General features: G+C 42.3%; 1 pseudogene; it reads right to left on the bottom strand.

The window, feature by feature from the left end:
* Positions 1-12,231, bottom strand: part of LOC109932584 — a 36,049-nt pseudogene that overhangs the window by 6,806 nt on the left and 17,012 nt on the right.

Raw genomic sequence — 12,231 nt, 5'->3', positions numbered from 1 at the left:
ACATCTGCAACTGATCTATATCCCACTGTGTTCTTTGACAAACTTCTACATTATCCACACTCCACCAATCTTTATACCATCTGCAAACTTACTATCCTACCCATCTATATTTTCATCCAAGTCATTTACAAATATCACAAACAACAGAGGTCTCAGTATGGATCCCTGTGGAACACCATTAGTCACAGACTTCCAGCCTGAATAACAACCTTCCACTGCTACCCTCTGCCTTCTATGGGCAGACCAATTCAGAATCTGTGCAGCCAAGTCACCATGGATCCCCTGCATCTTGATCTTCTGGATGAGCCTACCATTAGGGACCTTGTCAAAAGCCTTCCTAAAATCCATGTAGACAACATCCACTGCTCTACCCTCATCGATCACCTTTGTTGCCTTCTCGAATAATTCAATCAAGTTAGTAAGACATGATCTGTACCGCACAATGCTATGCTTACTGTCCCTATTTAGACTGTCCTCGTGACAGACAAAGCTGAGGGAAGATTTGATTGAGTTTTTGAGGAGTCTAGATACTGTTTACCTTAAACACCTTTTTACCTTGGCAGAGGCATCACTAACTGGCAGGATTGATTAAAGTAGTTATTAGAAGCATTACAGAGAAGATGAGGAAAAAGGTTTTCATCTAGAAGGTAATCAGGATCCGGAACTCACTACCTGAAAGGGTGATAGAGGCAGAAACCCTCAACTCAATTAAAATGCGTCTGGATATGCAGCTGAAGGTCCATAACCTCCAAGTGATTTTCTTCTTCATTCGCAGGACATGGACATCTCAGCCAGGCCAATATTTATTGCACATCACTAATTGCCCGGGGCAGGTGAGTTACAATGACATTGCTGTGGGTCTGGAGTCACATATTTGCCAAACTGGGGGCAAGAGTGGCAGATTTCTTTCCCTTGAGGACATGAATGAACCAGATGGGTTTTTCTGCAATGTGCAACGGTTTAATGATCATCATTAGACTCTTAATCCCAGGTTTGTTTTTATTGAATTCAAATTCCACCATTTTAGTTGAGAAAGGTTTCACGCAGACTTGGTGGGCCAAAGGGCATGTTCTTGTGCTGCACTGCTCTTTGCTCTTTATCTGCATTAATACTCTAGTGATAATACCACTAGACCATCATTTCCCTTTGGCCCAAATGCTGAAAAAAATGGTTAATCTGTGTGGTTGGTGTTTCAGATGGTTCAGACAGGATGAGCAAAGTGGCCTCCTTCATATTTGAAGAGAAGAGTTGTGCAGAAATGTGAGCAGGGGACAGGGAAGTATCAGTGCTTGAACTATTCTATAGAAGGACCAGCATAGACACAATGGGTTGAATGGCTTTGTCCTGTTCTGTGCTTCTATTACAATTATACTGAATGTTTATAAACATTTCCTAACCACTGAAGTCAAGCTGACTAGCCTCTGGCTGCTGGACTTATTTTTTACACCCCTTTATGAACAGCATAGAAGAATAGAAGATAGGAACAGGAATAGGCCATTCGACCCCTCAAGCCTGCTCTGTCATTCAATACGATTATGGTGGATCATCAAACTCAACACCCTAATCCTGTCCTCTCCCCAAATATCTCTTGATCTCTTTACCGCAAAAGTTATATCTACCTCCTTGAAAATATAACGTTTGGCTTCAACCACTTTCTATGGTAACGAATTCCACGGGCTAACCCCTCTAAATGAAGCAATTCTTCCTCATCTCAGGTCATGCCTCTCAAGCCTTTCTGAATTCTTTGAGGATGTGACAAAACACATCAATGAAGGTAGAGCAGTGGATGTGGTGTATATGGATGTTAGCAAGGCATTTGATAAGATTCCCTATGGTAGGCTCATTCAGAAAGTAAGGAAGCATGGGATTCAGGGAAATTTGGCTGTCTGGATACAAAACTACTGCCCAATAGAAGACAGAGGGTGGTAGTAGATGGAAAGTATTCAGCCTGGAGCTCGGTGACAAGTGGTGTTCTGCTGGGATCTGTTCTGGGACCTCTGCTCTTTGTGATCTTTATAAATGACTTGGGTGAGGAAGTGGAAGGGTGGGTTAGTCAGTTTGCCGATGACATGAAGGTTGGTAGAGTTGTGTACAGCGTGGAGGGCTGTTGTAGGTTGCAACGGGACATTGATAGGATGCAGAGCTGGACTAAGAAGTGGCAGATGGAATTCAACCCAGAAAAGTGTGATGTGATTCATTTTGGAAGGTCGTATTTGAATGCAGAATACAGGGTTAATGGCAGGATTTTCGGCAGTGTGGAGGAACAGAGGGATCTTGGGGTCCACGTCCATAGATCCCTCAAAGTTGCTACACGAGTTGATAGGGTTGTAAAGAAGGTGTGTGGTGTGTTGACTTTCATTGGCAGGGGAATTGAGTTTAAGAGCTGTGAGGTTATGCTGCAGCTCTATAAAACTCTGGTTAGACCACACTTGGAATATTGTGTTCAGTTCTGGTCATCTCATTATAGGAAAGATGTGGAAGCTTTAGAGAGGGTGTAGAGGAGATTTACTAGGTACTGGAGGGTAGGTCTTATGAGGTAAGGTTGAGGGAGCTAGGGCTTTTTTCGTTGGAGTGAAGAAGGATGAGAGGTGACTTGATAGAGGTTTACAAGATGATGAGAGGCGTAGATAGAGTGGATAGCCAGAGACTTTTTCCCAGGGCGGAAATGACTGTTATGAGGTGGCATAATTTTCAGGTGATTGGAGGAAGATATAGGGGAGATGTCAGAGGTAGTTTCTTCACACAGAGAGTGGTTGTTGTGTGGAATGCGCTGCCGGCAGTGGTAGTGGAGTCAGATACTTTAGAGACTTTTAAGCGACTCTTGGATGGACACATGGAGGATAGTAAAATGTAGGGTATGCAGGGTAGATTGATCTTAGTAGGATAATAGGTCGGCACAACATCGTGGGCCGAAGGGCCTGTACTGTGCTGTACTATTCTATGTTCTATGTTCTATGTTCTATCTCAGTCCTTAAAAGGTTTACCCCTTATCATTAAACTATTACCCCTGTTTCTGCACTCCCCCACTATCAGAAACATCCTTCCTGTATTTAACCTGCATAGTTCTGTTAGAACTTTACAGGTTTCTATGAAATCTCCCCTTACTTTTCTAAACTCCAGTGAATACAATCCTAACCAACTCAATCTGTCCTCGTACATCAGTCCTGTCATCTCAGGAATCAAAATTGGTAAATGTTTGCTGCAGTCTCTCTATAGCAAGTACATCCTTCTTCAGATAAGCAAACCAATACTGCATACAATATTCCAATGCCCCTCATAATTGCAGCAAGACATTCTTGTTCCTGTATTTGAATCCTCTCACTATGAAGGCTAAGTTTGCTTACTGCCAGCTGCACCTGCACATTTACTTTTAGCAACTGGTGGACAAGGACACGTGACTGATTAAATATCCCTCTCTCAATTTACAGTTAAATAATAATCTGTTTACTATTTTTGCTGCCAAGGTGGATAACCTTCCATTCACATTATACTTCATCTGTCATGCATTTGCGCACTCACTCAGCCTTCCAAATCACACTGCAACATCTCTGTATCCTCCTCACAGATCAACCTCCCAACCAACTTTATGTCAACTGCAAATTTGGGATATTACATTTACTTCTCTCATCTAAATTATTAACATACATTGTGATTAACTAGGGTCCGAGTACCAATCCTTGCAATTCCCCAATTCTCACTGCCTACTATTCAAAAAAAAAATTATTCCTACTCTTTGTTTCCTGTCCGGTAACCAATGTTCTATGCATTTCAATACACAACCCTAATTCCATAAACTTTTATCTTACATGTTAATCTTTTATATGGAAATTTATTGAAAGCCTTCTGAAAGTCCAATAAAGCACATCCATAAATCCTGATCAACTCCATTAGTTGCTTTCTTGAAAAATTCCACTAAATTTGTCAAGCAGGATTTCGTTTTTGTAAATCCACACCGACTGTGTCTAATTAGATAGAAGCAAAATATGAATTTAGTTCGTCAGCCATTTCTTTGTTCCACATTATAAATTTCCGCATTTCTATCAGTAAGGGACCTACATTAGTTTTCACCAATCTTCTTCTCTTTACATAGGTATAGAAATTTTTACAATCAGTTCTTATGTTCCCCGCAAGCTTACTCACAAATGCTATTTTTCCCTTCTTAATCAATCCCTTGATCTTCCTTTGCTGACTTCTAAACTGTTCCCAATCCTCAGATCTATTGTTTTTTCTTGCCAATTTGTACGACTCATTTTTGTATCTAATACTCTCTAACTTCCATTGTAGGCCATGGTCTGCCCAATGTTCTCTTTGCACTCTTGCACAAAACAGGAATAAACAATTTATGCATATCACCCATTTGCTCTTTGAATGTTTGGCATTGCCTATCCACCATCACTCTTTTCAGTAACATTTCCCAAACCATCGTTGTCAACTCCCACCTCATACCGTTGTAGCTTCCATTATTAAGATTCAGGATCCTTGTCTCAGAATCAACTACCTCATTCTCTACCTCGATGGGGAATTCTATCATATTATCGTCACTATTCCCAAGGTGCTTCTCCCAACTACATTACCAATTATTACCCTCTCATTACACAATGCCCAGTATAGGATAGCCTGTTCTCTAGTTGGTTCTCAACATATTGGTCCAGAAAATCATTCCACATACACCCGCGGAATTCCTTGTCTACAGGAGGCTAAAATGGGCCTTGATATGTCTTTAACAAACAGGGTCAAGAAGAATCCCAAGGCTTTTTATGCATATATTAGAAGAAAGAGGGTAGCAAGGAAAAGAGTCGGTGCCCTCAAGGACAAAGGAGGGAAGTTATGCATGGAGCCTCAGGAAGTGGGGGAGATCCTTAATGAGTATTTTGTATCAGTACTCACCAAGGAGAAGGACATGACTGATGTTGAGGTCAGGGATGAGAGTGTGAATACTCTAGAGAATGTCAATACATTGAAGGAGGAAATTTTGAGTATCCTAAATTTCATTAAGGTAGACAAATCCCCAGGGCCAGATGGGGTCTATCCTAGGTTACTGAGAGAGGCAAGGGAAAAAATAGCTGGGGCATTAGCAGATATCTTCACATCCTCTTTGATCATGGGCGAGGTTCCGGAGGACTGGAGAATAAGAAAGGAAGCAGGGATAATCCAGGAAACTATAAACCGGTGAGCCTGACGTCTATGGTCCAGTTAATCAAGATCTCGCTGTATTCTCAGATAACCTTCTTCACTGTCCACTATACCACCAACTTTGGTGTTATCCACAAACTTACTAACCATACCTTCTAAATTCTTTTCCAAATCATTTATATAAATGACATACAACAGAGGACCCAGCACTGAAACCTTTGGCACACCGCTGGTCACAGGCCTCCAGTTTGAAAAATAACCGTCTACCACCACCCTCTATCTTCTACCTTGAAGCCAATTTTGTATCCATCGGCTAGCTCTTCCTGGATCCCATGAGATCTAACCTGGCTCGACAACCCACCATGCGGTACCTTGTCAAAAGCCTTGCTAAAATCCATGTAGACAACATCTATGTCAGAAGTTGTCTGGTCAATTTCTGGTCACTGCCTATCTATTTCGCTTATAATTGAATCCTCTATAACAATTACATTTTTACTGTCCCCATGAATTTGGCCATTACTGTTTGCTCCTGTGGGGCCATTTCCAAATTTTCAACTAACCAACTGTATCCAAAGCGATATATCTGTTTCTCAAGAGTGGCCACAAAGGATTCTTGCATGGCCTGACTAGTTCTCTTACTCTGCCTGGTGGTCACCCATTCCCTTTCTGCCTTTTTAGCCTGTGGTCTGACCAGCTCTCTATACGTGCTAGCAAAGTTTAAGAGGCATTTAGACGAACACATGAACATGCAGAGAATTAGGGGTCAAAAAACATTCTAAGAAAGGTCACTGGACCCGAAACATTAACTCAGCTTTCTCTCCACAGATGTTGCCAGACCTGTTGAGTTTTTCCAGCAATTTATGTTTTTGCATTAGAGCTGGGAAGTCTTTCTGCAATTGTATAATGTGTTGGTGATACCACATTTGGATCATCAATATGGTTGACTCCGAACTGCTGTCTGGACAATTAGGGCTGGGAAATAAATGCTGGCCTAGCCACTGATGCCATGACAGTATCATGAATGAACTAAAACAAAAATCTGGAGTATTATGAGCAGTTTTGTTCCCTTTATTTAAGGAAGGATATTGTTACACTGAAGGTAGTTCAGAGGAGGTTTACTAGGATGATCCCTGCTATGGAGGGATTGTCTTATGAGCAAAGGCTCATATAAGAATAGGTTGGTACTTTTCTCACTGGAGTTTAGAAGAATGAGAGGAGATCTCATTGAAAATAAAGGATTCTTAAGAGCCTTGACAGGGTTAATGCTGAGAAGATGTTTCCCCTCTTGGGAGAGTCGAAGACCAGACCATATAGTCTCAGAATAAAGGGGCACTAATTTAAAACTGAGGTGAGGAGGAAGTTCTTCTCTCAGAGGGTTGATAGTCTTTGGAACTCATTGCCATGGAGAGCTGTGGGAGTAGGTCCTTGTACATATTTAAGGCTGAGATAGGTCAGGGAATCAAGGGTTATGGAGAAATGGCAGGAAGGTAGATATGAGGAATGCTGAATTAGCCATGATCCTAAGGAATGGCAGAGCAGTCTTGAGGGGCTGAACAGCCTACTCCTACTTCTACTTCTTGTAGTGGGGGCTGAAAAGCTTCCTCCTGAGCAAAATGTAAAAGTTAGAATGTTGAAGAATGTCAGAAACAGATTATGATGTTCCTTTGTTAAGGCCTATTTGAGTTTGAAGTTAACTCAGTACCTGAAATTGGGTTTTTCTGAAGACATTGTGTTCTGTAGCACCTCACTGCTCATATCAAGCTTGGCAAAAGCCTCCCGAAGGCTCTCTGATTGCAGAATTATTTTATTTACAACATTTGTGCTACAGAAGTCAAAGTCAAGAGTTTCCTCTGGTTCCTGAGTCTGAATCTTACAGACAGTTACCACACCACTCTCCTCCAGAAACAGTGTCAATGTATCCACAATAACACACCCTCAGGGCTGTGGTCACTCCTACAAAGAAAGGAAGTGAGTGATAGCTCCAGTTAAATGTTCAGTCATTTTACTTTTAAAAGTGTCTGTATTTTAATGGGTTCAAGTCTGAAATTATCAAAATACATTTACCTGGCAAGGAACTTGCACTAAATATTGTGAGACAGTCAAGGAGAACTGTTAGATTTATTACAAAAATCACAGAGTCCTCCTCAATTCGAAATTCTTGAAATATACATGCCTAAAAACAACAAATGTTTAAAAGTGAATCTTCAAATGGAAGAAACCATACAGTTCATTGGGGAGAGAGTTAGTCAGGATATGAATGAGTGCTCCCAGTTCCTTCTCCCATTCCCATGCCAAGGAACCCCTCCCCAAAACCCCTCCTTTCCCCCATTCTTGTAAGACATAGGAGCAAGAATAGGCCATTCAGCCCATCGAGTCTGCTCTGTCATTCAATGAGATCATGGCCGATTTAATAATCCTCAACTCCAATTTTCTGTCTTTTCTCCAACACCCTTGATTCCCTGACTAGTTAAAAATCTGTCAATCTCAGTCTTGAATATACTTTATGACCAATTCTCAAAAGCCTTCTGCAGTAACGAATTTCACAGATTCACAATTCAAGAAATTTCTCTTCATCTCTGCCTTAAATGCACAACCACTTATTCTAAGATTATGTTTGGAACAGGCCCTTTGACCCACCATGTTGTGCCGAACATGACACCAAACAAAACTAATCCCTTATGCCTCTATTCCTCGCATATTTGTGCGCTTATCTAAAAGTACTTTAAATGCCCCTATCGTATCTGCCTCCACCACCAACCCCTGCCAGTGCGTTCCAGACTCCTACCACTCTCTGTAAAAAAAAACTTATCCTTCACATCTCTTTTGAACATTTCCCTTCTAACCTTAAATGCATGCCCCCTAACACTGAACATTTCAACTCTGGTAAAAAAGATGTTTACCGTCAACCCTAACTATGTTTCTCATCATTTTATACATGTCTAACAAGTCTCCCCTCAGCCTATCAAGAGAAAACAAATCAAATTTTTCCAGTCTCTCCTTATAGCCCATACCCTCTAATCCAGGCACCATACTGGTAAACCTTTTCTGCACCCTCTCCAAAGCCTCCACATCCTTCCAGTAATGTGGCAACCAGAATTGAACGTAATACTCTAAATGTGGCCTAACTAAAGTCTTATAAAGTTGCCATATGACATCCTGGCTCTTGTACTCAATTCCCCAACCAAAAAAGGCAAGCATGCCAAATGCCTTCCTAATCAAACTATCTACTTATGTGGCAACTTTCAGGGAACTATAGATTTGAACCCCAAGATCCTTCTGTACATCAATGCTATTCAGAATCCTGCCATTAAGTGTATACTTTTCCTTAACATTTGATTTTCCAAAGTGCAGTACCTCAAACCTGCTAGGATTAAACTCCATCTGCCATTTCTCCATGCGTATCTGCAACTGATCTATATCCCGCTGTATCCTTTGACAACCTTCTACATTATCCACAACTCCACCAATCTTTGTACCATCTGCAAACTTACTTACCCACCCATCTATATTTTCATCTAAGTCATTTATATATATCACAAACAACAGAGGTCCCAGTATGGATCCCTGTGGAACACCACTAGTCACGGACCTCCAGCCTGAAAAACACCCTTCTGCCAACACCATAAGACCATAAGGGCATAAGACATAGGAGCAGAAATTAGGCCATTCGGCCCATTGTGTCTGCTCCACCATTCAATCATGGCTAATAAGTTCCTCAAACCCATTCTCCCGCTTTCTCCCCGTAACCCTTGATCCCCTTGATAATCAAGAACCTATCTATCACAGTCTTAAATGTATTCAATGACCTGGCCTCCACAGCCTTCTGCAGCAGTGAATTCCATTGATTCACCACTCTCTGGCTGAAGAAGTTTCTCCTTATCTCTGTTCTAATAGGTCTTCGCTTTACTCTAAGGATGTGCCCTCGGGTCCTAGTCTCTCCTACAAATGAAAACATCTTCCCAACATCCACTCTGTTCAGGCCATTCAGTATTCTGTAAGTTTCAATCAGATCCCCCCTCATCTTTCTAAACTCCAATGAGTATACTCCCAGAATCCTCAAATGTTCCTCATATGTTAAGCTTTTCATTCCTGGGACCATTCTCGTGAACCTCCTCTGAACCCGCGCCAGGGCCAGTACATCCTTCCTGAGATATGGGGCCCAAAACTGCGCACAATACTCCAAATGTGGCCTGACTAGAGCCCTATAAAGCCTCAGGAGTACATCCCTGCTTTTATATTCAAGTTCTCTCAAAATAAATGCCAACATTACATTTGCCTTCCTAACCACTGACTCAACCTGCAAGTTTACCTTGAGAGAATCCTGGACTAGAATTCCCAAGTCTCTTTGCACTTCAGACTTCTGAATTTTCTCCCCATTTAGAAAATAGTCCATGCTTTTATTCTTCTTACCAAAGTGCATGACCTCACACTTTCCCATGTTGTACTCCGTCTGTCATCTCTTTGCCCACACCCCTAACCTGTCCAAATCCTTCTGCAGCCTTCCCACCTCCTCAATACTACCTGTCCCTCTTCTTATCTTTGTTTCGTCTGCAAACTTAGTCAGAATGCCCACAGTTCCTTCATCTAGATCATTAATGTACAAAGTGAAACGTTGCGGTCCCAGGACCGACCTTTGCAGAACACCACTTGTCACCCACTGCCACCCTGAGAAAGACCCCTTTATCCCCACTCTCTGCTTTCTGCCAGACAGCCAATCTTTTATCCATGCTAGGACCTTGCCTCTAACACCATGGGCCCTTATCTTACTCAGCAGCCTCCTGTGTGGCACCTTGTCAAAGGCCTTCTTGAAGTCCAGGTAGATAACATTCATTGGCTCTCCTTGGTCTACCCTGCTCATTACTTCCTCAAGGAATTCTAGCAGATTTGTCAGGCATGACCTCCCCTTGATGAAACCTGCTGACTTTGCTCTATTTTACTATACACTTCCAAATATTCAGAAATCTCATCCTTTACAATGGACTCCAAAATCTTACCCACAACTGAGGTTAGGCTAATCGGCCTGTAATTTTCCATCTTTTGCCTTACTCCCTTTTTAAGCAGGGTGTCACGTTATCTATTTTCCAGTCCTCTGGGACCCTCCCTGACTCTAGCGATTCCTGAAAGATCACCACTAAAGCTTCCACTATCTCTTCAGCTATCTCCTTTAGAACTCTGGGGTGTAGTCCATCTGGTCCAGGTGATTTATCCACCTTCAGGCCAATCAGTTTTACTAGCACCTTTTCCTTGGTGATGGCCACCATACTCAGCTCTACTCCCCCGACTCTCTTGAACTTTTGGGACATTACTCGTGTTTTCCACTGTGAAGACTGATGCGAAGTAGTTACTCAGTTCCTCAGCCATTTCCTTCTCCCCACTACTATCTCTCTACCGTCATTTTCCAGTGGTCCAATGTCCACTTCTGCCTCTCTTTTGCCCTTTATATATCTAAAGAAACTCTTACAGTCTTCATTTATATTATTAGCTAGCTTACCCTCATATTTAATCTTCTCTCTCCTTATTTCTTTTGCTGTTGCCCTCTGTTGGTCTTTGTAAGCTTCCCAGTCCTCTGGTTTCCCACTGCCCTTCACCACATTATATGCTTTCTCTTTTGCTTTTATGCTATCCCTGACTTCCTTAGTCAGCCGTGGTTGCCTCATCCTCCCTGTACCATGCTTCTTCTTCCTAGGGATGAATTTTTGCTGTGTCTCCTGAATTACTCCCAGAAACTCCTGCCATTGCTGTTCCACTGTCTTTCCTGCTAGGTTCCTCTTCCAGTCAATTCTGCCCAGCTCTTCCCTCATACCTCTGTCGTCACCTTTATTCAGCTGCAATACTGTTACCTCTGATTCTATCTTCTCCCTCTCAAATTGCAGAGTAAATTCTTTCATCTTATGATAACTGCCTCTTAAAAGTTCCTTCACCTTAAGCTCCCTTATCAAGTCTGACTCATTGCACAACACTAAATCCAGTATTGGCTGTTCCCTTGTGGGCTCCACCACGAGCTGCTCCAAAAAGTCATCTGGCAGACATTTCACAAGTTCCTTTTCTTGCAATCCACTACCAACATGATTTTCCCAGTCCACCTGCATATTGAAATCCCCCATGATCACTGTGGCTTTGCCTTTCTTACACTCCTTTTCTATCTCCTGGTGTATCTTGCGCCCCAGCTCCTGACTACTGTTTGGAGGCCTGTATACAACTCCAACTATGGTTTTTACCTTTGCGGTTCCTCAATTCTACCCATACAGATTCTACACCATCTGACCCTACTTCGCTTCTTCCTGTTGATTTAATTTCATTTCTTACTAATAAGGCAACCCCACCCCATCAGCCCACCTGCCTATCTTTTCGATAGGATGTATATCCTTGGATATTCAGTTCCCACTCCTGAACCCCTTGCAGCCATGTCTCATGATGTCCACCACGTCATACCTGCCAATTTTGTTCTGCGCCACAAGCTCATTTACCTTATTCCTTATACTGCGTGCATTCAGATATAACACCTTCAGTCCTGTATTAACCCTCCATCTTCTCATTGTCATTCGTTTTGCCAGTGTTTGATTGCTAGCCCTTTCCAAACACTCTGTCCTGTTTGCGTCTGTGCTGGAGACTTTAATAACCTCTCCTGTGTTCTCCTTTCCTGTCATTTCTTTCATATTTTTCCACCTAATTGAATCCACCACTACAGATGTTAACCTGCTGCTTTGTTTCCCACTGGGGCAAGTTTCTCCACCCCCCCCCCCCCCCCCCCCCCAACTTTCTAGTTTAAAGTCCTGTTGACCAGCTTATTTACCCTTTTTGCTAGAACATTGGTCCCAGCTCGATTCAGGTGGAGACCATCTCAACGGTACAGATCCCTCCTGTTCCAATACTGATGCCAGTGCCCCATGAAAAGGAACCCCTCTTTCCCACACCATTCTTTTAATCACATGTTTACTTCCCTTATTCTCATGTCCTTGTGCCAATTAGCACGTGGCTCAGGCAGTAATCCGGAGATTATAACCCTTGAGGACATGTTCTTTAATTTGGTTCCTAGCTCCTGATAATCTCTGAACAGGTCCTCTTTTCTCTTGCCTATGTTGTTTGTTCCGGCGTGGA

Source organism: Rhincodon typus, chromosome 15 (genome assembly GCF_021869965.1).
Source record: "Rhincodon typus isolate 14 chromosome 15, sRhiTyp1.1, whole genome shotgun sequence".
NCBI classification, from domain to species: Eukaryota; Metazoa; Chordata; class Chondrichthyes; order Orectolobiformes; family Rhincodontidae; genus Rhincodon; species Rhincodon typus.
The sequence above is the reverse complement of the archived record's forward strand: the minus strand, read 5'-3'. Positions and strand labels throughout refer to the sequence as shown.